The 26,196-nt window shown below is 34.1% G+C and overlaps 1 protein-coding gene across 1 annotated transcript in view; it reads left to right on the top strand.

Moving 5' to 3' along the window:
• Positions 1 to 10,233: 10,233 nt before the first annotated feature.
• The window catches only part of LOC106460662 (solute carrier family 12 member 9-like), a 95,151-nt gene continuing 79,188 nt past the window's right edge, over positions 10,234 to 26,196 (top strand). The window contains 2 exon segments of the mRNA XM_013920388.2: positions 10,234 to 10,252; positions 12,937 to 12,993. The gene's annotated coding sequence lies outside the window, so the exon portion shown is untranslated.

Here is a 26,196-nt window from a genome sequence, read left to right on the forward strand (position 1 = left end):
ATTTAAGCCGTCTCCAGCCATTATTAGTCTTTGTATATAGTGTAAAACTATTGTAAATATTGTTCTTGAAGAGGGGCTTAGTCTTAGATATACAAAACTGTTTAGTGTAAGCATTATTATTCAGTTTATTTTGTGACTTAATATTTAATAATTATTCGCTTTTCATAACAAGAGAGTTAAAAGTAATTATTTTAAAGGCGATAGTTATGACAAATTTGGTTGCATAACTCGGTAAGAGTCATACATTGTGTGTGTATATGGTTCAAATGCTGTAGTATTGTTGCCACCGCTTTACTCGAATTTTTGGTATTTTTCTCGTTACTTTAAGTGAGTATTGTTACATTATAGCATCGCTCGCGTAGTTTATAGAATGTTCGAGGCCTTAGTAAACAACATATAAATATAGGCGACCAAACGAGCGCAAGTCAAATAAAAGTTCAGTCAGAAGAAAGTTAGAAAACATGAAATTACCCGGCGTGTGAGTGATTAGCTATAACGAAACGACATTTTAAAGTGAGTTTCACAGTTTAATAGAGATAAGGAGAATAATTTGTCTTGTCAAAGTGTGTTTTAAAGTACTTGAACCCGTCTGTGTGGACTTTAACAAAAAGGGGACAATTATATATTGTCAATTGGATTCTAAAGTAATTGAATCAGCCTGATTGGACTTTTGACAAGAAAAAAGAAATTATTTGGAGACTTAAATACAACTGTGATATCCTATAGCTTAAAAAAATGTTTGTACATTTGACTTGTTTTCAACATATTATTTTAAAACAAGTGGATTATGTGCTGTCCATTTATTGTTCGAATTTATCGCCAACAAGTCACAGACACTTGCTATAGAAGGATCCTAACCCACCCATATTTAAAACCTTGACATCAACCATGTATTCGACCTTACTTCCATACATCTTACTATCATATATCAAGCCCAATTTGCACCTACAATACGCTCAGCTGACCATCATTCCTTTAAATACAAGTTTGTGGAAACGTTGCTTTTAGTTATGAGTTTTCTTACATAGTGACACTTCTAAAGATCATTATGGCTGAGGTGGAGCTATTGCAACTACCACTGTAGGATTCTTTTTCTTTTCCTGCAACTCGTTGAATTATCAATTCAAACCTAGTTGCCACAGAAATAGTTTCTGCTACTGTATAAATATATTTCAAAGACCCATATGGTCACACATAATCTGACTTTGGAGACCGTATATGAAAGATACTCTGATGATTCATTTCATATACATGGAGAAACATATCCATGGCAGGATATGTCCTCCGATGAATATGAAGTATATTTTCCATAAAAGTATCCAAATTCTCTTGGGTCTTTTACTTTTGAGCTTTGAACCAGTCTGATACATAACTCTCTTATCTATTAGGTTGAAATATCAATATAGCTCAGCTACAACTCTATCCTAATCACTAAACTGTTCTTATCTAAATTCTTGGTTGAGTCAGAAACTTAACCATTTAGATACAGAACCAGGCATTACACCGCTTATTTCTCAGTCTGTCCAATACAAGCATTTATCTGCTTGAAATGCTTAGCTTGGTGTTCCAGGTCTCCCTTTGCTGTCCCTTGCATGTTAAGAGTATTGTCTGTTTCAACTCACCACCATGGGCTTGTGGCTGCATGAATAAATTCATTCATGAGACACCCATGATCTCATGGATATTAGATTGTGTTGGTACCAGGGATTTCAACATTTCTAAGGTCCCGTGGACGCTACTCTTGGTTGATGGAGGGATATGTTACCTTATAAAACATATTATCTCCCATATCTGCAGGATCCTGAGGTTCTTTCTCACCGCTAGTATTTCAAGAGTACACCTCTTTTTTTCAGGGAGGGTCAGGTCTTCCCCACATGTAAATATTTCCTTCTAGTAATGCTTTCTGTTTTTCTTGATAGTTAGAAAACACTGACTGGTGAGCTTCATTTTCTGGTGTTATCTCCAAAGTCCTCTGCCTACAGATGAAATTGGCTAACAGTGTGGATCAACTCCACTAATTGGTGATAAAAGTAGGTACCTTATAGAGACTTCTCCATTCATTTGCAGGACCTACAGACCACAAGTAACCATAGTGATTTTTGGTTGTACATGTCCTTCACCAGCTGAAGCTTAAGGTCAAGAGTAAAGTATCAGCAGCTCGAAAAATTTTTGGCTGTGGATTTTCTATGTTAAATTGCAACAGGATCAAGACTGTAGAGATATCCCTTTATATGATTAATGAAAGACCCTGATTCAGGAGAAACTTTCTCCTAGCCCATATCACATTCTCAGATTGTGGCCTCCCTTCATATATTTTGTCCCCTTCTTATACTTCAGTTTTTTTTTCTGGAAAATACCATCTCTAAGTTTAAAACAAAGTTTAAACTTATGCTTTGCAGTTCAACAAAAGGTTTGTTTGTTTGTTTGTTTTAGAGAAAAGCCACATTGGGATATCTGTTGTGTCCATCGCGGAAAATGGAACCTCAGATTATAGCATTGTAAGTCCTTAAAATTACTACTGTTCCACCAGATGACACAAAAAAAGGAGCACAGAAAAATTGCACATGCTAATAATACAGAAAACTCCATGAAAACAAATTCTGTGGCTTCAGCACCAAAATATTAACCTTATTATCTTACTCTATGGTATTCACGTGCACATTGATATCCTACAGATAAGAACAGTAACCAATTTAACAAGAGGTTTAGCAGAAAATGTATTATGTAGTTTAACTGAATTCTGACTGGAATGAAACTGGACATAAGTTGCATGATGCAAAAAACACCATTTAATTATAATGCACAGGGCAATGAACATGAAATAAACGATGGCCATACTTCTATTAAGTGTGTAGGTAGATCTTTACCAAGTGAAAAGTCTGATCTAATTTGGATAAGATTGAAATAATCAATCATTAAGTAGTTATTTGAATAAGGTCTATTCTTCTAGAGTGTATTTGCCACCCTAATCACGTTACCATTCCATTAACTAAAATGGGAAAGACAGATTCTGATTTGGTTGAAGAAAGAACTGTACACTAGTTTAACAGTAAAGAAAAACACTGTTTATTCACCTAAAATAAACAACTTAACGGAGGTTTTCAAGAGATGCACAACGACTGCACTTCTTTCTAACTGTGTTGCAATCTTAAGAAGGAGAAAATATGGTAGAATGTATTTAAAAGTGAAAGAATTAACAAGATAAATAGAAATAAGATCAACTTTTATAGTATTTTTGTCGCTCATGTCACGTTTCATCTCATGATTAAACATCCAGAAGACAGAGCCATCAGACATTGCTACGTTTCTATACAGTGGAATAATACTATTAGAGAACTTAACAAGCCTAAGGAATTCTCTGGTGACACCATCTGTAGGAAAGTATAGAAATACCAAGGGAAATTATTCTTAACAAGTTATGACTAGAACGAAAATAAGGTCAATACAGCCCAAAACCAGTTACCTGTACACTATACGTTAACACGTGTGTTAATGCACATACCTATGAAACTTATGTTCTATTTTCAAGTAAAAACTGTTGGTTTACTGACAAGTATCAGATAGACAGATATAAAAATAACTATAGATTTGTTCAGGAAATAAGGAGAGTTATTCTGATCAGATAACTGAGTCTTCCTAGTGTATGTAACATAATGAGACTGGGTAAAATATGAAAAAATAAAAAATTATTTATTATTTGACAAACAAAAAGAAAGCTTACATACTTGTGTACACAAAAAGACAGTCGCTTTTACTAATTTGTCTTAGTCTCACAGCTTTCTCTCTTTTGAAATAGACTTCCGTCGAACTAAGCACAATAGTCTTAAAAGTAAGTCTTCACTCTATAACCTCCTGGTATAAGTGAACCAAGAAAGTGCACCAGAATTAAAGAAGTAAACTCACTTTGTTTGTCCAGTCGACAGTGTCACCTCTTTCACTGATCGGATGCTATATTCAGATAAAGACCAACAAAAGACATAATAGTGCTAATACTTTAAATTTTTATGCTAAATGTTACTGTAATATCCTCTCGGGTAGAATAGACGTTGTGTACTATAAAGAACAAAGAGACAAAGCAACAAAGCAACTTTCTAAACCATGCGTTGTCATCATTACAGCAGGAGACGCTAATCAGTTGCCTTCACTATTTCAGCAACTCAAAATTATAAAGAGGAAAAGTTTATTATAATGCATAGTTATTCCATTTCTCTCTAACTCTATTGTCGTTATTACAGAATAGAAAGTAAATAATCGATCATTTTTAAAAAGCTCTATATTACAAAAGCTGGTAGAAAACAATGATATACCTACATATCACACCTTAAAACATTTTTGTTAATAAGAAATGTTCACCTTTTTAAACGAAAAAAGAAAGAGATATGTAGTCTACCACAAGATATCAATAATAGAAAATATCAATAATGAAACATGTATAACAAAATAGTTATAAAGAGGAAAGTAGACAGAAGACTGAAACAGTGTGTATGTGATTTGAATAAATAAATGGCTAAAAATTGACTCGAAGAAATGACAGTTACTGGTCAAAATGAATTTAGTATACCTGCAGACATCTGACGTTTCCAGGAATGACAAGAGAAGAAAATTCACAATAAATATAATAGGCCTAGTACTAATATCTTATGACAAGTATAATTAATTAAAAACATTTTTGGCCAGCTTAGAATGGGGGTTAACACAATAACAATTGTTGTTGTGAGAAATGACTTATATATATATAAATAGTGTTCCGACTACTATTGTGTTCGTTGTATCATATCCAGCTTGATGATTTCTGTGTTGAGCGAAATGTGTCGTTGGTAATGGATATAGTGGGCATAGTGTGATTGTTGTGTCATTGTTTTTTCATTGACGGGTTCTTTTAAATTGCTCAGAAGTGGTTCAGCAGTAAGTCTGATGGCTCACACTACTCAATGCGTGTGATGGCCGGTTAGCACTGCACATGTAGCCACTTATCCCATGTTTCGCCTAAGCTGTCATTCAGATTGGAAATATGAAATACTAAGTGTTGTTCTTAAAATTATCTCTATTACTTGCGATCAGAAATATTAATCTCAGATTGAATTTCGAAGTTTTATTTGCTTATTTTGTATTTGTGACACCTCTGTATGACTTAGTCTGGTTATTTTATATTATAAGCAACTCCTTTTTGGGGTTTATTATATACGGTCAACTTGGGGTGGTTTCGAAAGTTATTTAATTTTGGATCTCTGAAATCTCAATATACATTATTAGAAATTACACTGTTTAGCAATTTTCCAGGACCTTCAACATTACAACGTCAAAAACCTGCTTATTAATATTTTGTTAGATAAAAAGTTTTTAAAGAAATTTGTGAGATGAAAGGCCCTGGCATAGCCTAGTGGTTAAAGTGCTCGACTTGCAACTTGTGGGTCACAGTCGTATCCCGTCATCTAACATGCTTGCCCTTTCAGCTGTAGCGGCGTTATAATGTGATGTTCAATCCCACTATTCGTTGGTAAAGAGTAACCCAAGAGTTGTCGGTGGGTGGTATTGACTAACAGCCTTACCTTATCGTCTATCACTCGGAGATGTCTAGCGCAGACAGCCACTGAGTAGCTTTGCGCGAAATTAAATAAAACTAATAAAACTGAATGGAAAGTGTTCTTGTTTTATTTTATAAGCTTTCTTTGAAACCTTTACAGTCTTTAACATTACACAGTTGAAAATAACTGGAACGTTTTTAATATCAGATAATTAGTATTAACTTCTGATCACAGCAAGCTACGCACTCCGAGCGAAACTAAAAATCCACCTGACAATCATTGTAGCTAAATAAATATACCCTTCTTACGTTTCTACTTATAAATATTTATAATACATTGTTTCATCAGGGTTGGGTATTCTTGATCATATTTAAAATAATATTCGTAGTTAAGAAAGAATGCCAACTACTTTACACAGGTTTTTCTAACGAGACACAAAACTCGAGCGTTTTCGAATAGTTCCCTATTCTTCTTCAGGATAATAAAGGGTTATGTTTAATGAGTTTAATGAAATATATAACATGGATGTCGATGTCACGTAAACCGGATGTTCAATATGAGTTAGCTTTGAGAAGTAGCCAATCATAACGTAGAGTTGTTGGTGTCAGATTTAGTTTATGCCAAAGAGGTGTGTACAGTACATAAAAGACTTAAGTGGGATAATAGTTATAAGAAATGTTAACCAATTTTTTTAAAGATTAAATTTAAAATATAAATAAAATAACGGCAAAAGATGGTGGGAAATAGAGAAAATGATAATATGACGCAATATTTAGGAAATAATACCAGTATAGAGAAATTAAAGTGTAAATAATACTAATAATGTAAAGTAAGTTTAATTATGAATTTAGTTTTGAAAATCTTTTCAGAGACATACGAAGGTCAACAATCCTGGGATCAAGATTGATGCCATTTGGCGTTACAGTTTTTAATAGTGCTATCCAGTAAGCTTCTTTAATTTCCCTGTTTCTGTTAGATGCAAAATTTGTCTCTATACCCGTCAGTTTAATGTCTTCAAGATAATGTCCAGGCATGTTAAAGTGTTTTGCGACTGGAAGTTATTTGTTTGTTTTGATTGTTGATTTCTGGTTATTAAAACGTACCCGTTTTGTTATTTTGGTTTTACCTACATATTGTAAGTTGAATTTTGGGCATTGGATTTAGCAAATAACGTTTTTCTTTTTTAGAGGTTATGGGTTTAGTGATTTTAAACTGCTTTTGGTTGTTTTTATCGGAAAATTTGCCCGTTTCCTGCATGAACTTATAGGTTTGGCATCGCTAGCTATTGCTAGGGTGACTTCCATCTGGTGTCGACTTAAAGTTGACTTTAGCTTGTACTAAATGAGAATGCAAAGTTATATTTTTCCTGAAAGAAACGACAGGAACTTCTGTAAAAATGGACTTTAGTCTATCTTAGTGATGTTGAAGGATGTAAAAGTGTTTCTTTAGTATCTAGAGTAGATTTCTTTTAGTTTAGGGTGATAGGTAATAACCAGTGGAACAAGAATTGGTTTTAAATAATTGTTTCGATGCAGATTCACGTGGTATGTTGTTATCTTTGTCAAGTTGTTGGGTGATAGTGTTTTGTTTATAACAGCTTTAAGTCATAGTTTGTTTCAAAGAATTAATGTGATTGTCATAGTTCTTACTGTCAGAGAATACCTTCTTTAATCTAAGGTAGATTTGGACCCCCAACCACAATTTGTTAAAATTATCGAAAATGTGTTATGTAGCTTACAGAAAAGCCAACACACCAGTCGTGAAACGTTACAGTTCCTTTTATCTAAACACCCAGTTCCAGATCGTTTTCATATGTTACTAAAAAATACACAAACTCAAAAATCCTGGTCGTCCTATTATTTCTAATTGCAGTATGCCTACTGAAAACTTATCTGCTTACGTTGATCACCACATCAAAGATACCCCCCCCCCCACCCTTTGACGACGTACTTAAAGACACAACACATTTTCTGAACATGATCTCTGACATTAATAGCAACGGAAAACTTCCTACAAACACAATTCTCTGTACTATGGATATTTCTTTTCTCTACACAAACATTCCCCATGACGAAGGCCTAAAAGACCTAGAATATTCTCTGCTAAAACTAGACAAACCCAACACTCAAATTATTACAGACCTGAACTAGTACTTACACTTAATGGTTTTGAATTTAATAATGAGTTCTATATTCAAACAAAGGGCACAGCTATGGGAACCAAGATGGCACCAAACTATACCAACATTTTTATCGGAGACTTAGAGACGACACTGTTGGAAAGTTGCACAGACAAACCAACGTTTTGAAGACGCTACATTGATGACATTTTTTTCATTTGGGTATGAGACAAAATGCCATTACTGTTCTTTTATAAACATGCTAATACCTTCCACGGTTCTATTAAATTTACTCTAGACTACTCCACTACCTAAGTAAGTTAAACATTAAAATATGGTTTTCTACGTATTGATTTGTACCAAAAACCAGCGGATAAACCACAATACTAACATAATCCAAGCTGTCACCTTCCACACACCAAATACAATATCTCATTCAATCAAGCACTTAGATTAAAGAAGATATGCTTTGACAGTAAGAACTATGATAGTCACATTAATTCTTTGAAACAGATTATGACTGAAAGGGGTTATAAAAAAACATTTTCACCCAACAATTTGACAAAGATAACAATATACCACATGAATCTGCCTTGAAAAAATTACCTAAAACAAAATTTTCTCGTGTTCCACTGGTTATTACCTATCACCCAAAACTAATAAACCTACCCCGAATACTAAAAAAAAAAACACTTTTACCTCTTTCAACTCAATGATAGTCTAAAATCCATTATTACAGAAGTTCCTGTCGTTTCTTTCAGAAAAAAATATAACTTTGCATTCACACCTAGTTCATGATAAAGTCAACTTTAAGTCGACACCAGGTGGAAGTCATCCTCACAATAACAAGCGATGCCTAACCTATAAGTTCATGCAGGAAACGGACAAATTTTCCGATAAATACAACCAAAAGCATTACAAAATCACTAAACCCATAACCTGCTCTACAAAAAACGTTATTTACTTAACCTAATGCCGAAAATGCAATTTCCAATATGTAGGTCAAACCAAAACAACTATACTGGAACGTTTTAAACTTATTAAATACTGTAACGCCAAATGGCATCAATTTCTATCCCGGGATTGTTGACCTTCGTATGTCTCTGAAAAGGTTTTCAAAACTAAATTCATAATTAAACTTACTTTATATTATTAGTTTCATTCATGCTTTAATTTCTCTATATTGTTATTATTTCCGATATATATAGCGTCACATTATCATTTTCTCTATTTCCCACCACCTTTTGCCGTTATTTTAGTTTTAGTTTTAATTTTAATATTGGTTAACATTTCTTATAACTATTATCCCACTTAAGTCTTTTATGTACTGTACACACCTCTTTGGCACAAACTAAACTGACACCATGTATCGTAAGTGTTTTTATCTTTCTGTTTCCATTAAGAATTCTTATATAGATTTTTGTCGCAGTTGTAAGGACTGAGTGTGCCAGGATGCAAATTGGAAGGTCCAAGGTTTACGCCTAGATACTGCTAAACACGCTTCGCATTTTTAGCTGTTGATGCCTTACAAAAGTGACAGACAATCCAATTATTCAGCTCAAAGCCCTTGTGACGACGGATATTACTGACTAGCTGCTTTCTTTCTCACCAGTAGTTCAAAATTAGGAACTGCTATATCTGAATCCTCGGGATCTCTGATTAGTCGTTTAGCACATGTATGCGCAAATTACCGTCAGAGGCATCACTAGGTGTTTAAAAGATTCAAGGCCCATAGGTGCGGGAATTTTCGACGTTTCAGTATGATATAAATCGTGGTTTTGTATTCTGATTTTTCAAGACACCAACTGGGGATTGGGGCACTGTCAAATATAATCGAGGCATGGGCCTCGTGGGCCAACACCTAACAATGTCTCTGGTTACTGGTCAGCCTGAAATTACCAAACTTAATTTTTTTAGTGTATCAGAAATCCCCCCTCAGTGGTTCAGCAGTAAGTCTAAAGGCTTATAACGCTAAAACCCAGGTTTCGATACTCGTAGTGTACACAGCACAGATAGCCCATTGCATAACTTTGTTAACAACAGACCAAACAAAAATATTCCGATATATATTAACTTGGGTAATCAAACATAACTCTGCTGTATATTTATGACCTGAAAAGCAGTTAATATTTATGTTTTTATTATATGTGTTATGTAAACAAAAAATTATTGATCTTCGTTTGAAAGTTCACTGTATTTTACTGAAGATAGGCTATTTATGTAATCATTAAAGTTCGATTCATTTCAGGTCTGTTTACTAATTATATCATAATAAATTAATATTTTGAAATTCGGTATGAAGTATTGTATTAGAAAGCATTACACAACTTTTTTTATGGAAAATATAAGTCTATAAAGGATAACAACAAAAAGAAACATTTTTTTTAAATGTGCTTTTGAATTGTGTTAAGTTCTCTCACATTTTTTTGCGAACATTTAATAATTATCAAGTTATTATTTTGTAAAATTTACATAACCACCCTCTTTAGTTTCACGTACGCCCTAGGGCTTTGTTTGTCACGTGCTGTGTTTACAACGGAAGGTTATGTTACTTGTATTGTAAAATAATTATTATTAATCACTTCAGATAGGCTTTACATTGTATTAAGTAATTATTGACAATCTATCGTCTATTGAAATTTTGGTAACTTGATCAAATAAAAATGAAAAATGATTTAACATTATGCAAAAGTGTGTAATACTAGTATTATTCTATACCAATACCTAAACTAGAGGTTGAGTAGAGTAGAACTAGAAGTTAACTAAGAACTTGTACTATTATTAATATTCATAAAGTCTTAAGGCGTTAGATTTAAGAAATTTATTGTATCAATGCATTAACTTTTTGTCATATTTAATAGTGTTCATGTAAAAATGTATCAAAATTAGGAAAATTACTCAGGAAAAGTGGGAGAACGCAGAAAATTTAATGCAGAACCCCCAAGAGCTTCTACTCAGTCTAGTTCCAGGGCACTAAGGCCAGTGCTGGACCCTGGTTGTAATGGGTACAACTGTGGAGCACATTCCCTCAGTCAAATGAACCTTGCCACTCCCATCCCCCCCCCCCTCACCTGTTTGATAGAGAGAATAGTATGACAATGGTATACAAACATAAATTGTGGGAGGGTAGGAGTCACTTTCAGCTTAGAAATTTAGATAGATCAAGTTTAACTTTTGAATGGGTTGCTTTTTGATGTGGTGGATCACTGGATTTGGTAAGTGTAAATGTGTTTATGGGAAGGTTTCATAAATATTTAAATTATCATGGCTGGATTTAATTTTCTTTTTTTTTTGATAAGAGGATGGGGCAGCTTTGATGGAGCAAGAGGTCCCTTATTTGTTAGTTATTGTCTATTAAATGTTATATTAAATTTTATCCTAAGGTAATTCAACTGTATTGAAATTAAAAGGGCATTTGTTTCATTGTCCCAAATTTAATGTGTGTGGTTAATATTCACCCAATTATTATTTATGAAAGCTCAGCAAAATATTTGTAAAGTCCAATGGAATAGTTTCTTTTTTTCTCCTTTTAAAGCAAATAATCAGATAATTATTTGGTATAGTTTTGACATCAAAGTTTCTCATCATATAAGAACACAGCAGTAAACTTTTGACCTAACCTAAGTTTGACAGTAAACTTGCAATGTGTGATTCAAATGTCTTATTTACAAGTGACTAAATTAGGCTAAATTATTTTGTAATCAATGGACTGTACCAAGTTTAAAGTTAAACTTGTAGGAATAAACTTGCAAGGTAAATAACTATGCTCAGAACAAATTACATACACAAAGCTACATAAATGAAGACTTTCATGAAATAATGTATCCCTATTATTTTTGAGAGGACATTGTGCCATTAGAAATGTTTCAGAGGAGGGCTGCTAGGATGATACATAAGATGGAAAATTTTCATAGGAGGATAGATTAAGGTCTATAAAATTGTTTTCTCTTGAAAAAAAAGAAAAGTTATAGGGAATCTGACTGATGTGTTTAAAGTTGTTAAGGGAATTAATAACGTTGATGCATTACCTTTTTTGTTGTCAATGGTGAGAATGATAGGACTAAAGGACACAAATATAAATTTTGGTAGGGGTAGCAGTCCTCTTTAGCTAAGATTGTTATTTTCTTAACAGGATTGTTGGCCTTTGGAATGGGTTACCTTGAGATATGGCAAATTTAACTGTAGGTCCACTAAATATTGTGGTAATCTATTCTTTTTTTGAACTGGAAAGGATCATTTCTTTATGTATAGAATATATGTAAGGACATAGTACATTACTTAACATAATGTTTAGGGGCAACAAGGGACCTTTTGGTCCATCTAGGCTGTCCTATCCTCTAAACTAAAGCTATTACAAAAAAAAAAAACTCAATGCTATATCATTCATATAGTTATTAAGCTTTCTCTTAAACTCACTTAAATTAGGGGGTCCCAGAGAATTATAGTTCTTGACCATGGAAGCATGTGAATGCGAAATTGCAGTTGTGAATACATAAATCTCACATAAACAAACTACTAATTATTGTACATCAAAAAACAAATAAAACGTCTACAGTACTAATACACACTGAATTTGCATGATTTATTTATTGTAAATCTGCTTTAAAAACATCTCGATGATTGCTAAACCCATCATTCACCATTTTTAGAGATCACTGAGTGAATGTTAAAACTAAAACCAGCATGTCTGTTCAAATTGGCTGGACCAATAAGAATCAATGATAGATCAAATGATGGCTCTCTTCATACTTTACTTTGGTATAGCCTGTTTCATTGGATCCGGAAGCATTTGCTATTTGAAAACACACAAACAAAATTTTAAAACCATTTAATATTCTCTTTAGGTATTTCATTTTTAGAAACAAGGACATACAATACATTTTGTGGTGTGTATTACATAATGCATAACTGGTTTGTTCAGTTTTGTGACCGGCATTTTGGTCTTTTAATAGACCAGGGACGGTCAGGTTCAAAAGACCTCTTCCTCCTTTCCGAACTATGGTTTTGATACTGTTGATTATTTATGTAGATATAACATGAGGGTCAGAGTAAACTGCACTTGCTCCGACCCCTTTCAGGGTAATGTCCATGTACGTATCTTCATTTACACTCGTGTGTTGTGCATAACATCATGTAATTCGGTGTTGTAAAGTCTTACATTTAGTGAACAGTTCCATATATGCATACAACACATTTCACATGTTTGAAACTAATATAATACATTTTACATTTTTTAAGGTCTAGTAATAGGTGGCCTTATTAAACCTTTATTTCTAAAATATATGTTTACAGGTGAGAGGTACTTAGGTCTACTTCCACCATGTATGTAGTAGCAGTCAAGTTCACAGAGTAGGTCATTCTTTTGCTAATATTTCTCAAAGTAATTTAGAGTATTATGCAAGAGTCTATTGGTTATAGTTTGTAGGTTTGCATAACTGTGCAAAAATTTTAATGAAGTGCTACGAGGGACTTTATATGCTGTGGTAATAAGTGAGTTTTGTATAGATTGTAGTTTATATGTTTGGGAGCTATGTTTTTCCATGTGGGGCATGCATATTCTATGATGGGAAATATATGTTTTGTATATTTTTATAATGTTGTCAGGTGATGTTCCCTGGTTTTTGCCTGTTAGACTTCTTGCATAATTTGTATGTTTCCAGATTTTTGTTAATATATTATTTGTATGTTTTACCCATGTTAGTTTTGGGTCGAAAGTTAATCCTAAACATTTTGCAGGGGTTTTGGTCTGGAGAAGTGTTCCATTCATGTATAATTTAAGTGTTCTTTTTTTATGTTTTGTTAGTCTTGTAAAAGTAAATAATTGGTCTTTAGTAACTTTATTTTTATTCGATATTGTTGGCATTATTCTTTTATATCATTTAATAATGGTTGTAGATTTGTTGCTGCTATGTATGGGGTGGGGGCACTTTTCCAAACCACAACATCATTTGCGAATTGTGGTGCAAATCCATGATTAGGGTCTTTTAAAGGCATATTGCTCAGATACGTTATGAATAGAATAGGACTAACTACCCCTCCTTGTGGGATGCCTGCCTCTGAGGTGAATGACTCAGAGTAGATTCCCCTGACATTTATTTTGCAATTTTTATTTTCCAAAAAGTTAGCCAGCCAGCAAATAATCACCCACGGTAGTTCCAATTCCATCATGCGTAACCTAAGACCATTGTGCCATACAGTGTCGAAAGCTTTCTCGACATCGAGAGAGCAGGCAACATTGCATTCATTTTTTATTAAAGCTATCTATAATTGTTTCTGTTAATCTAACCAAGTGATCTGTTGTCTGTCTGAATTTTCTAAATCCATTTTGTATTTCTGGTAATTTTGAGGTTGCTTCTAGGTAATTTGAGAGTCTTCTGCTTATTATTCGTATTTTTCCTACCACTGGTCAGGCTGATCGGGCGGTAGTTGTTTGGTTTATTTGCTGGCTTTCCTTCTTTATGGAACATTAGTATGATTGCTTGCTTCCAAAAAACCAGGATGTATCCAGAACTTAGTGATAAATTAAAAAGTGCTGTGAGGTGTCCATACAGTCTCTGAGTGCCTTTTTTGAGGCAGATAGCCTGTATGCTGTCTTCTTCTGGTGCTTGGTTTTTTAGTAACTTTTATAGCTAATTTTACTTCCATTTCTGTGATTGTTTTAGTGAGTGGATATGTAATTGTGTTTTCTGTTTCATCAAATCTCATTATTGTATTTTGTATGTTAACTGGAAATTTTGGTGTGTACATGGTTCTGTTTAGCTTAATGTGGTTGTTAACTTTTTTGAAAAAGTGTACATTCATGTCTGGTTCTTGGTGTGTTTTGAATGTTTTGTAGGTATTCTTTAAATACATTGGCCTTTTCAGTGTTTGTGTATGCTGTCTTATTTTGTGTTTCTAAAGGTGGGTAGTTACTGTTAGGGCTTCCTGTGTTGGTGAATTTTTTGATGGGGTTCCAGAACTGTTTTGAGTCAGTTTTATCATTTAGTTGTGAGCAGAAATTATCCCAGCTTTCTTGTTTTAGTTGTCGGACTTCATCTTCTTTTTTTTTTTTTTTTTCCAGTATGTTTGTTTGTGTTTTAGGTGCTGGATCTCGGGTTTGTATGAATTGTCTGCATAGTTTCCTTCTGTCTTTTATAATTTTTATAATTTGTGAGTGAAATTGCCATGTGTGTGTTGTTAGTGGTTGTTTATGCTTGGGTATAGTTTGTTTTGCCGATGTTTTTAGACACTCGGTGATTGTATGGCAATAAGCATCTGTCAAGGATTGATTGGTAGTATAACCAGTTTGCTTTTTCATAGTTAAATTTTTTGGTTGCTACTGATTTATTTGTATGGGGGGGGATTGAACATACACCAGACAGGTAAATGGTCACTATCAATATCGTGTTGTACTTGAAAAGTCACAATTCATATTAAATGAACACAGGCATTTATAAACTGGTACATAGATATGTCTGCCCAATTCGAACCAACAGCATGTCAAAAAATGAAGAATGGTGATTGTAAACAGCCTATGTATTGTTCTGGAAACAGTCTGCTTTACATCATATCATCAAGCATAAACAGACAATATATGTCGTATCGTTGGGTATGGCTACATTGAAAGAACACGTGCTACAGTAGTTGATGATGAAAGTGGTATGAATGATGTATCAAATACATCATGACATGACATAGAATGAGATGAGGTTACTACTGTTACGTATCTGTCAGTCATGGCATATTAAGTTTACAACCAATGTGATTACAAAATCTTTTCTATTCTTTCATAGGTACATAGATTAGCTCATACTTCGTTACTAACATTTGGTTATTGACAGTTTTCATTTCACTTATCCAAATAATATGAATACACGTGTACGAGTTTGAAATTGATGGACTTTATTGGGACTACATTTTATTTTGCATTGACAAGGGGTGTCTCACATCATCATGCTACAAGGTAAAGTGATAAGTCTGATATTTTGCAACATTTGTATCAATGGGTAGGTAGCTTGGAGTGAAATATTGATTTACAGGTATGATTTTTAATTATGAACTGCATAATTGAACTTTTAGTGAAATCTACTAACTTGTGACTGTGGAACCCAATATTGTGTGAATGTTTTTGTTATTTTCCTGATTTAAAAATCACCGAAACCCTTTACTTAAATTTATTACCTCCACAACATTCTAAGGCAAGCCATTCCAAAAGCCAACTATCATGTTAGGAAATAAATGCCTGGGTTTGCCTATTACAGAGTTTATTTATTTGATCTTTTTCATTTTTGGTGAAGTACCACTTTTTTTTCAATTGGAATATAAAAAAAGCCACCTTCATGTCATTTTCAGATGGTTAGAATATCTATAGACACAACAAAGTGATGGCATCTTATAGAATGAAAATCCAAATTTTTCCCTTTAACTTCAAATTGATCTATTATTAAATAATATTTGCTTTGTGTGAATACTTACTTACTTAATCCTGTAGACTCCCAGTGGAGCATAGGGCCGCGACAACACATCACCAAGGACTCTGTTCTGGGCTGCTGACTATAGTCACATCGCATATAAGCTAGTTCTCTAACCATTATATTATACGAGTATCGAAAGCCGGTTTTTAGCGGTGTAAGCCATCAGACTTACCTCTGAGCCACTGGAATACATTATTCTCAGCCTCTTTTTTTGTTGTAAGTTGGGTGGTTGCTGGTACTGACATATGAATACAATATTTAATATATATAGAACTGTATAAAAGACACTTAGGTTTTGTTGACAACAGTTTTTATTGTGTCCTTCTTTCTTTTTTCTTGATTCTTCATATAAAGGATGTTATGGCTGCATTCATTTGTTCTCCAGTCCAAAGTCGTCTAAAAACCAAGACAAAAGACAGGAATAATCTATAAGAAAAACTTTTGTCAACATGTGATATATGTTGCGTAAATCGTCGTCGAAACGTTGGCTCTTTCACGCTTTAACTTATAGTTAGGTTGTTCTCTCATGCACAAATATTTTAAATTTAGTGTTTAATAATTCCTGCAAGACAGAAACGATCACGAAATGAAGTGAAAAATCAAGTTACCTCATCATAAGCTATACGGAAGATTTTTTTGGAAAATTTAAGTGATACTGAATTCAGACCTATTTTGAGAGATAATTTTTTTTAAGTTGTTCGTAGTCAAAATTATAAAGCTATATATGTATGTATATACAGATGTCTAGACCGACGTGTGACTTCCAGATATTACTCAATAGTTTAATGTATTTTCAGCTGTTGAACTAAACAATTATCCTAATTTTACAGTAAATGTGGGACTACCACACAACAACTTGATGACATCTTACAAAAAAAAACACCACTAGTATATCATCAGTATCAGGTCTTATAACTTGTGAATGTAATAACATAAGTACGTGTATGTTGACTCTCAATAAACAAATATTACATACAATATATTTAGCACCTGTTGTTTTTAGGATTATTGTTTGAATCTGTGTTTCGTATATTTCTATCAGAATAAGGTAGTTAAGTAGAATGGATTACTTACATTCTAATGACTTTGTGAATTAAGTTAGGTTAACTGTACCTTCACATCCTAAACATCAGGTGGCCAGAGAAGATCTCAAACACAGAGCTATGGAAAAGGACCAACCAAAACCCAGTCAGCCAAGACATCAGCAAAAGAAAATGGGGCTGGATCGGACACACACTGCGAAAACCAGTTGACAACGTTACAAGGCAGGCCTTGGACTGGAACCCACAAGGGAAAAGAAAAGCTGGGAGGCCAAAACAGACGTGGAGGAGATCGGTCGGGAGTGAAGCGAAGGCCGCCGGAATGGCGTGGACCCAGCTGAGGAGAATGTAATGTTAAACTAATGATTAATCAGTTCACAGCCCCATCCTTTGTCGGAAAAGGTCACCTAGAGAAGATGTAGCATACATGCTGCATCTCACAGTATTTGTAACGAATATTGTCATCAGTATACTGTAAGAATGCATTTCTTCTGAGCATTAATAAATGTATAATACACACATCTTCTATAAAACAATGCCAATATAGCTACCTTAGCCAGTCTCCTGACCACGCTAGCACTCGAATATAGTCTTACTGATCATTAATACGTCTCTCTCTGACCGTAGTTTAATTACTCATTACCTTCACACACATTACCGCGTCACGTTGTCCCCCTCTTATATATACCAGACTACCCCATCTAGTAAATACTAGAGCATTCATGAAGGAACAAGATAGTTCTAGAAACTAGAGGGCGCCACACCAGTCACGTGACCTCGATGACGCAACAGTATGTTTTACCATGCATGCTTTTCTTAATCGCTGTTCGTAATACATCGAATCTGTTTCTTTTGCACTATAAGAAATTTCTCGAACTTTTCTATGTGACTTCTGTATGCACAGTCTTTTTCTTAGATAATAATGCAATTTTTCTTGCCTGATTTGAGTATTTAATTAAGTAACCATACAGAACATTATCCTTGTAAGTAATAACGTGATTCGAGTACGAAATATTTATTTATTTATTTTTGGTTGTGTTATTTTGTATTTGAATGCACAAAGTTTATAAAATGTAAATACAGTTCTGTGTATTTAAAGTAATTAAAACCATTAAGTGACCTGTCTAGACCACTCACCTATGGGGTTAAGTACGTAGAGTTCTAAACGAATTTGATGGCCGTGTGGGACGTCTCAGTGACTGTGAGGTTAAACCTATTGCATGATACGTGATACCCACTAAACACCTCTAATACGAAAGATACTTTGAGCCGAATGGTCTGATCAAAAATGGCAAACCAACCGACTTATCTAGTAAGAGACACCAGATTTAGCGACGCTTTCAAAACGTGGTTATCGGGGTTAAGTATTAAACCTCAATAGTGTGACGGTACCATTATTCTTACAAGAAATTCACGCACAAAACACTAACACATAAATACTGCTGTCTGAGATTGGGGGGGTCTGTTGGATGACAGATCCATTTCCCCAAATCCTTTCACTTTGAAATGAGTAGCACTATGTACACCCACCCCTCCTTTACGCGTATGGTGATGTCGTCCGTACTTCCCTACTTCTTTTTTGCATAGTTTAATGAAGTTTAAAAAGTTTCCCACGAACATATGATGACATTGTTCGTACTTCCCTACTCTTAATTTCATCTTTGCTTAGTTTAATGAAATTTAAAAGCTTCCCACACGTGCACGTTACTCTTTTAATTATATAAATTAACCACCCAAATTTGAATAAACTTTCTCCATTTTCACACCGTTCTTGTCAAGATTAATAACCTTTATTTGTTAGTATATACGTAACAAAAATTTTGCTGGTATCTACAGCCCGTATACAGGTCGAAAAAACTTTGAGGCCAAAAATTATAAATGTTTGAACAATGTAGGGATTTACTTTTTTACCTATAAAAAGTGCTTTCAGATTAAAAATAAAACAAAATAAAAAAAATCTAATCGGCTAGAAATATATAATATACTGATTATAATCCGAAACCACAATTGAAATACTTAATAAATGGTGCAATTCACAAATACATCAGTATTAAACTATATATTATGTACATTAGCTCTCTCGTTTCAAAAATTATATTCTGTAACATTCCGCTCTATCCTGGTAAAATTACTAATACAATAATTTAAAAAACTACACTAGTACCTTCTGTATCCTTTATTATCACATATACCATATTTAACGCAGGATTTGACGATTTAATCCTATATATCCACGTTCTTTGTGTTAGAAGTCCTAGGGTTAGATGTTATCTCTGTGCCAGGAACATTTGTGGTCAACTTTCCATTATTTGCTTGAATGACCACTAAGGTTAAACGTTTATATCCAGAGGAGTATTGTCACGTTTTAAAGATTAAAAAAACGACCCTCAGAGGATTTATTTGCAACAATAATACATGTTGTTGAATCTGTCTGTAGAACTCTTAACGCAGTGGCCCCGAATTCTGCGAGCATATTGTGCGAAACGTGACTATTTTCTATTTCTCTGAAAGCCATGTTATATGTAAAATAAATACGTAACGATAAAAACCAGAAAGTGTTTGTGTAAATATAGTACACACACATCAGAAAACAAGATGACATGACCTATACTATTTATAATTTAGTCATTTATTTCACTTTATTAACAACAATTATCCCTATTGCAGATTACGGTTGCTTCTCAGTCTTCTTGAAAAATATTTGAAAATAAAGCTGTAGCTTATGCATAATTAGCAGATGCCGATTGAAACAATTCAACGATAATTTTCCGAAAAATAATGATTCATAAATATAAAATATGCAGTTTGTTTGGAATTTCGCGCAAAGCTACACGAAGGCTATCAGCGCTAGCCGTCCCTAATTCAGCAGTGTAAGACTAGAGGGAAGGCAGTTAGTCATCACCACCCACCGCCAACTCGTGGACTACTCGTTTCCCAACGAATAGCGGGATTGACCGTCACGTTATAACGCTCCCACAGCTGAAAGGGAGACATCTCAGTTGTGACGGGGATTCGAACCCGCGACCCGCATATTGCGAGTCGAAGGCCCTAACCTGGCCATGCCGGGCCAAAATATGCAGTTAATTTAATCCCTTGCATCAAAGCGCATATGTCTAGTGGGTCGTTTACAACTGTCTTATGTAATTCCATGTGTTAATTCAACAAGAAACATTTCATTGCGTTTGTTTCTAAGCAAAGGAGACTGACTGCAATATATAGTTGGTAAAAATGTTTGGATTTCGATGCAATGCGTGCATCCAACACAACAGAGCTTTCAGGTTCGCTAAGCAGCCGAGGGGATTTTGTCATTTCCATAAGAAGGGGAAGTACTCAATTCAATTCAATGTATTCAACATGGTACAATAAAATCATGCACGTATATAATATTGACATGAAATATATATACACACATAAACTGAACAAAAACAAATATATACTTAAATACGTTCCTTTCTTTCTGTTCATGCTTTTCTCTTTGAAATATTTCAATTATTCGATGGGAGAAGTCCTGTTTTTTTGTAAAATTCCTTCACAAAAAGAAACATTTTTGTTCTTAATAGTTACTTTTCTTAGACTGAGAGTTCAGCACATATAAAGACTGACGGGTCGATGTTGATGTCAATATGAAATTTTAGGAATCGCAAAAAAAATGAACAATTTTCTTGTAATGCACTCTTGAAAAAGGAGATTTTTATATATATACATATTTTTTTTTCTATGATTAACCGTTCAGAAGATACAGAGTGTGACCGATAGACAGACATTTGGCTATTATCTATATAGATGTTTGCACACGTATACGGTATCCTCGAAAGCTTAGAGAAATCAAATTGAAAATTTGAGACTTTTTACTTAACAAAACGAAACGTTGTTACGAACATTTTATACATAAAACAATTCAACGGAATGCACCTCATATCATTTTTTGCAACCAATGATGTCATAAAAGAAAGGTTTCGTTTGTTTAGCGCAAAGCTACACATTTAGTTATCTGCGCTCCATCCACCGCTGGGAATCGAACCTCAGAATTTAGCATTGTACGTCCGTAAACTTAACGCTGACCCATTGATGAAAGAAGAAAAAAAGTGGAAGGTTATTATAGTTTGTTTGTTTTGAATAGAGCACAAAGCTACACGATGGGCTATCTGTGCTCTGCCCACCACGGGTATTGAAATCCGGTTTATAGCGTTGTAAGTCCGCAGACGTGCCGCTGTGCCACTGAGGCTATTATTGATTCGTGAAAATTGTTAGTTTTAATAATACTAGTACTTTCAAGTAACTTCACAAACTTTTAGATTTTTCTATGCTAAGTTCCATGGGCGTCTGCACGAAGGGACAAGAGAGGATATTTGCCCCCCACTTCCATTTCACAAAAAATTGCACTTATTATGAAGTAAACTTAACATCGGAGTGAAACTGAATATTTCCAGTAGATTTTATTAAAACTGTAAATTTGTGTTTGAGTTTAAGCACACAAAATATATATTATTTTAGTCTGTTGACTTACACTGAAAAAGCTGATCCCCTACAAGCATGTTTGCCCCCCACCTTGAAAATATTTCTTTGGGCGTCCATGCTAAGTTCTAATGGCGGAAAGTATGAGTTTGTAAAATACTTGTGCAAAGAAGCCCTTGAAATTCAATACTAATCATGTTTGTCGGATATAAAACTTGAGTACCTTTCATCTACTAAAGCACGCCTCGTGAACGATGCAACATAATTACTACAAACTTTACAATTTCATATTTAACATTTGTCACGAATTTAGTTTCATTTATATTTATTTTTTATGTATCTTTTATTTCTAAAGTGACAGTGCAGTGCAAAAAAAATCATAATATTTACTCAAAATTGTTATTTTTGAAACTGATGTACTTCATGGGCAATACTTCATTTTTTTATTAGTGTGATTAACACAAAACATTGCAACGCCTAGGCCTATAATTCAGACCAAAATAAGGATTGGCTTTAGTAGATTAAACAAACAAAACATATTGGCAGATACCAGACATAAATAAATCAAGTATCCACAGAACAAAGGTTTGGGAAGTCTTATACAGTGAATATTTTCGAACACGAACAGCGAAGTAAATATAAGTAACAAGAGTGTACGGATAGAAAAATACTTCATTCATACAAAAAGATGTCTAGCTGTCTTCCTGTTTAAGTGTGAAGACTAATCGGTGGTTCCAATGACTACACAATACGAAGACAGGATCCAGCAAGATATCCAGAGTCATGTAGATGCTCCACTTTTATATCAAATTGAGGGCCTAACGCAGTTTTCACAATCCTTATATTAACTACATAAACAGACATTCCAACTAAGCATATACAATTCATACTAACTTGAACAAGTATCTGTACGTGTCATCTCTTTAAATGAGAGTAACCTCGTTTTAGAGTCAAGTAAGCATAAGTCTCTACGGAACAAACATTTTAATATATAACCTTGTGCAAAAAGATTAGGGCAACTTTATGACATTCCTATATCCATTTTACAAGTTTGTAACAAACTAAGTGAAGAACGCCTACATGAAAAGCTAGAAAAACTATCTGGATATATATATGTATAAAGATTTATTTTATTTTATTTGTGGGAAGAAAAACATAATTATTCTTTTATCATCACAATTTCCCTTTCTTACTGCAGGTTCTTTCTAGGATGGAATTTTTGAAATTAAACATTAAAGATCTAAATGAGAATCAACTACCAGGTCGTGTAGTACAGTTATGAGCTACCTCAGACACGTGCAAGACACCATGACACCTACACGAAGACAGCAAAGACTTAACAAGACTCCAAAAACAAGTTACAAAACTAAATCAAATGGAACTCAAATAAATCAAAGTAAATTAAGGTAAAAAATAAACTGCAATTACAATACCAAAAGAAAATCAGTATTACATAATATATAAACAAAATGGTAACTTTGTTACCGAAACTAGTCGGCTGAAATTTCTAATAAAGATTTTATCTTTCATTGTACCAAAAAACGTTGAATTTGTTTTTTATTCTTAATATAATAGAGCAATGTGCCTGAAAAGAAATTATAAAATAAACAAAATCCAAATCAATAGGAAATAATACAAATATGATACAAGTGAAACATGGTCGGGCGTGACCTGGTATGCTGACTGTGAACCCCATTATTTCATTTCCACTTTGCATATGCACTTTGGGGCCAAAGATGAAGTGAAGTCTCGCTGTTCAGTAAGTTAGTTGTCGGTGCTGTTCACTAGCAGGGCCTGGTGGTTTGGCCACTCGACTAGCAATCTGCAGGTTACTGATTCGAATCCCGTCACTGAACATGCTCGCTCTTAGTTGGTAAAGAGTAGTCCAAGAGTTGGAGATGAGCGGTATTGACTAGCTGCCTTCCCTCTAGTCTATCATTTTAAAATTTAAAACTTAGGGACAGCTGGTACAGACAGCTCCTTAGTAGCTGCCCTCTGTAGTGACTCAATGGTGAGTCAGATGTTTTATAACGCTAAAGGTCAGGTTTGATACTTGCATTGGGTAGAGCACAGATAGTCTATTGTGTAGCTTTGCGGTTAACAACAAACACGTAAACCATGAATGTTTTGCATGAATGTCCAAAAAAAAGGAGAAAACAAGCGAACCATTTTAGTAAAACTTAAACAAAAGCACCCACTAAACTAAACCGAATACAAGATTACGTTTATTATTTAAAAAATACAATTAAAGTTAAAATACACAGTAATCACAAAAAAAGGAAAACAAGTTGACGGGAAATCAGGCTAATACATGTATGTTTATACTGCACCATTGAGGTTTTCTAAAGATCGCCACCTTTCACCATTAATGCTATGGAAAGCTCTCTAGACTTCTGCATACTCCTCTGGAGGCCTGTTACCTCATGCTGCTGGCATCAGTTATCCTCCAAGAGGTGCTGTCCCTCAATGTTGGTTTGCTACCTCAGATGATCAACCTTTCTCTACTAGGACCCTTACCACTCCAAGTTATTTCAACTTGTGGTATGTTAGAAGATCGAATAGCGTTGAAGTTAACGTTCGTTCGTTATAGTTTTGGGTCATTAGAATATTGTTCAGTACAAGTTTAATATACTTCAGGAGTAAAGGCACATAAAATCCTAAGAAGTGTTGATCAACAATGTCCAAAACTGCAGTGCATGAACGTAGAACTCTCAAACCTTAAAACCAGTCTTTAAATCGGCACCTCCTGTTAGGTAAACTATATACACAAACAATGAAATTTATCTAACAGTGCTCAAGGAACATAGTGTAGATCTATGTAACACTTATTTTCAAAACTTCATATATAGGATCAGGTTTTATATTGTTCAGTTCCAAGTTATAATACTGAACTCAAGTGGTGGCTGATAATAATGTGTTGTTGTAGTCCAGATATTAGTTACTGATTCTACTCAAATAGTTACTGTAATACTGTTTTCTTAAACAAAAGAAATATCTAATTACATATTTTATACTGGTTGATAATGAACAGTAAACATTAAGATGTAAAAAATACATAAATTGTAATATATATATATATATAATTTAGTAAATATCCAGATTGTTTTTGGGTTTTTTTCTGCAATGAATGTGGCCGAAGAAAATACTTCTAGTGACAGTTTGTTTGTAGTTAATCGCAAAGCTGCACAATGGTATATCTGAACTCTGCCCACCACGGGTATCGAAACCCAGTTTCTAGTGGTATAAGTCTGCAGACATACAGCTGTGTCACTGGGGGGATCTAGTGGTGCGTCATTCACATTTTTGGTCTTGCTATGAGAGTTGAATATATATTTAAATTATTGTACTATTATCATTTAATAGAATAGTTAAACGATATACTTTGTTGATGTTGTACACAATATTTGGGAACTTATTTGTTCGTTTTCAGTTGTTATTTAATGAAACTTTGTAGACAATTTTAAGCACTTACGGTAAAGTTGTGGAGATCGAATATCAATCGTTTTATGCGTAATAGCCTCCATGATCACGTGAGTCTAATTATTAATCAACAGCAAATGTTTATTTATTATATATATTTACTATATATATCACTCTATATTTAGGCATATTTATCTTTTAAGTTTCAAAGAAGTCCTGAGGAGAACCATTTCTTTGTTGTTAGTGTCCATGATTTGATTCTAGATATTTTTGATAGAAATTCTGATGCGTATTCACTTTGAAAGGACAGCCCTAAGAACCTTTCAAAAAACACAACATCATAACAACTCTACAACAGATAAAAGTAATGCCACTGTAGTCATGGGGAAAGAGGAATACTCTATCGCATCTCCAAACTGAAGTTGAAGATGGCCACTACTCTAACATCAAGACTAACCCAAGCGTTAACACGGAGAAGAAAATTAACCATCTTCTCAAGTAACATTAGAAATAACTTTCAATACAAACAGTACAAACATGTACAGCACAGCACAGCAGCATATCACACATCTATGGCCTATCTAAAATTCACAGGTAAAACATTTCAACATAATAAGAATTCATCCCACAATTATAGATATTATGAATTCAACCAAGATAACCTCACAAGGCATAATGATAAGCTTCGACGTATCCAACCTCTCCACAAAGGTTCCACCACTGACATACTACAAATACTCTGGCAACAACATGAACATTTTATATCTGTTAAGGAATGCACCCAAATGGAAAACTCCATAAAAACAGGAATAGCAACTTTTTATATTAATATAACCTATTCCCAACATGAAGATGATTATTACAAACAACAATAAGTCTAGCCATGTCCTTCCCTAACTTGTACTTAATATAACCTCCACATGGAACATTTTAAAGTTAACGCCCTCTAAACAGCCTCTCTAAGCCTTAAGGTTTGGCTCATATATGTTGGCTATACATTCGTAATACGGCCGCACAACACACAAAATATTCCAGAATTCGCCAATCACTCAGTAGACAATATCCCTCATTAAAATTCCCAATGGAAATAGAAAATATAACAGGCTATTATTACTTGACGTATACGTGTACCAATACACATAACTCCTATTCCACAGGAATACACAGGAACCCTACAACTAAGG

This window comes from Limulus polyphemus, unplaced genomic scaffold (genome assembly GCF_000517525.1).
Source record: "Limulus polyphemus unplaced genomic scaffold, Limulus_polyphemus-2.1.2 Scaffold812, whole genome shotgun sequence".
In the NCBI taxonomy this organism is placed as follows: Eukaryota; Metazoa; Arthropoda; class Merostomata; order Xiphosura; family Limulidae; genus Limulus; species Limulus polyphemus.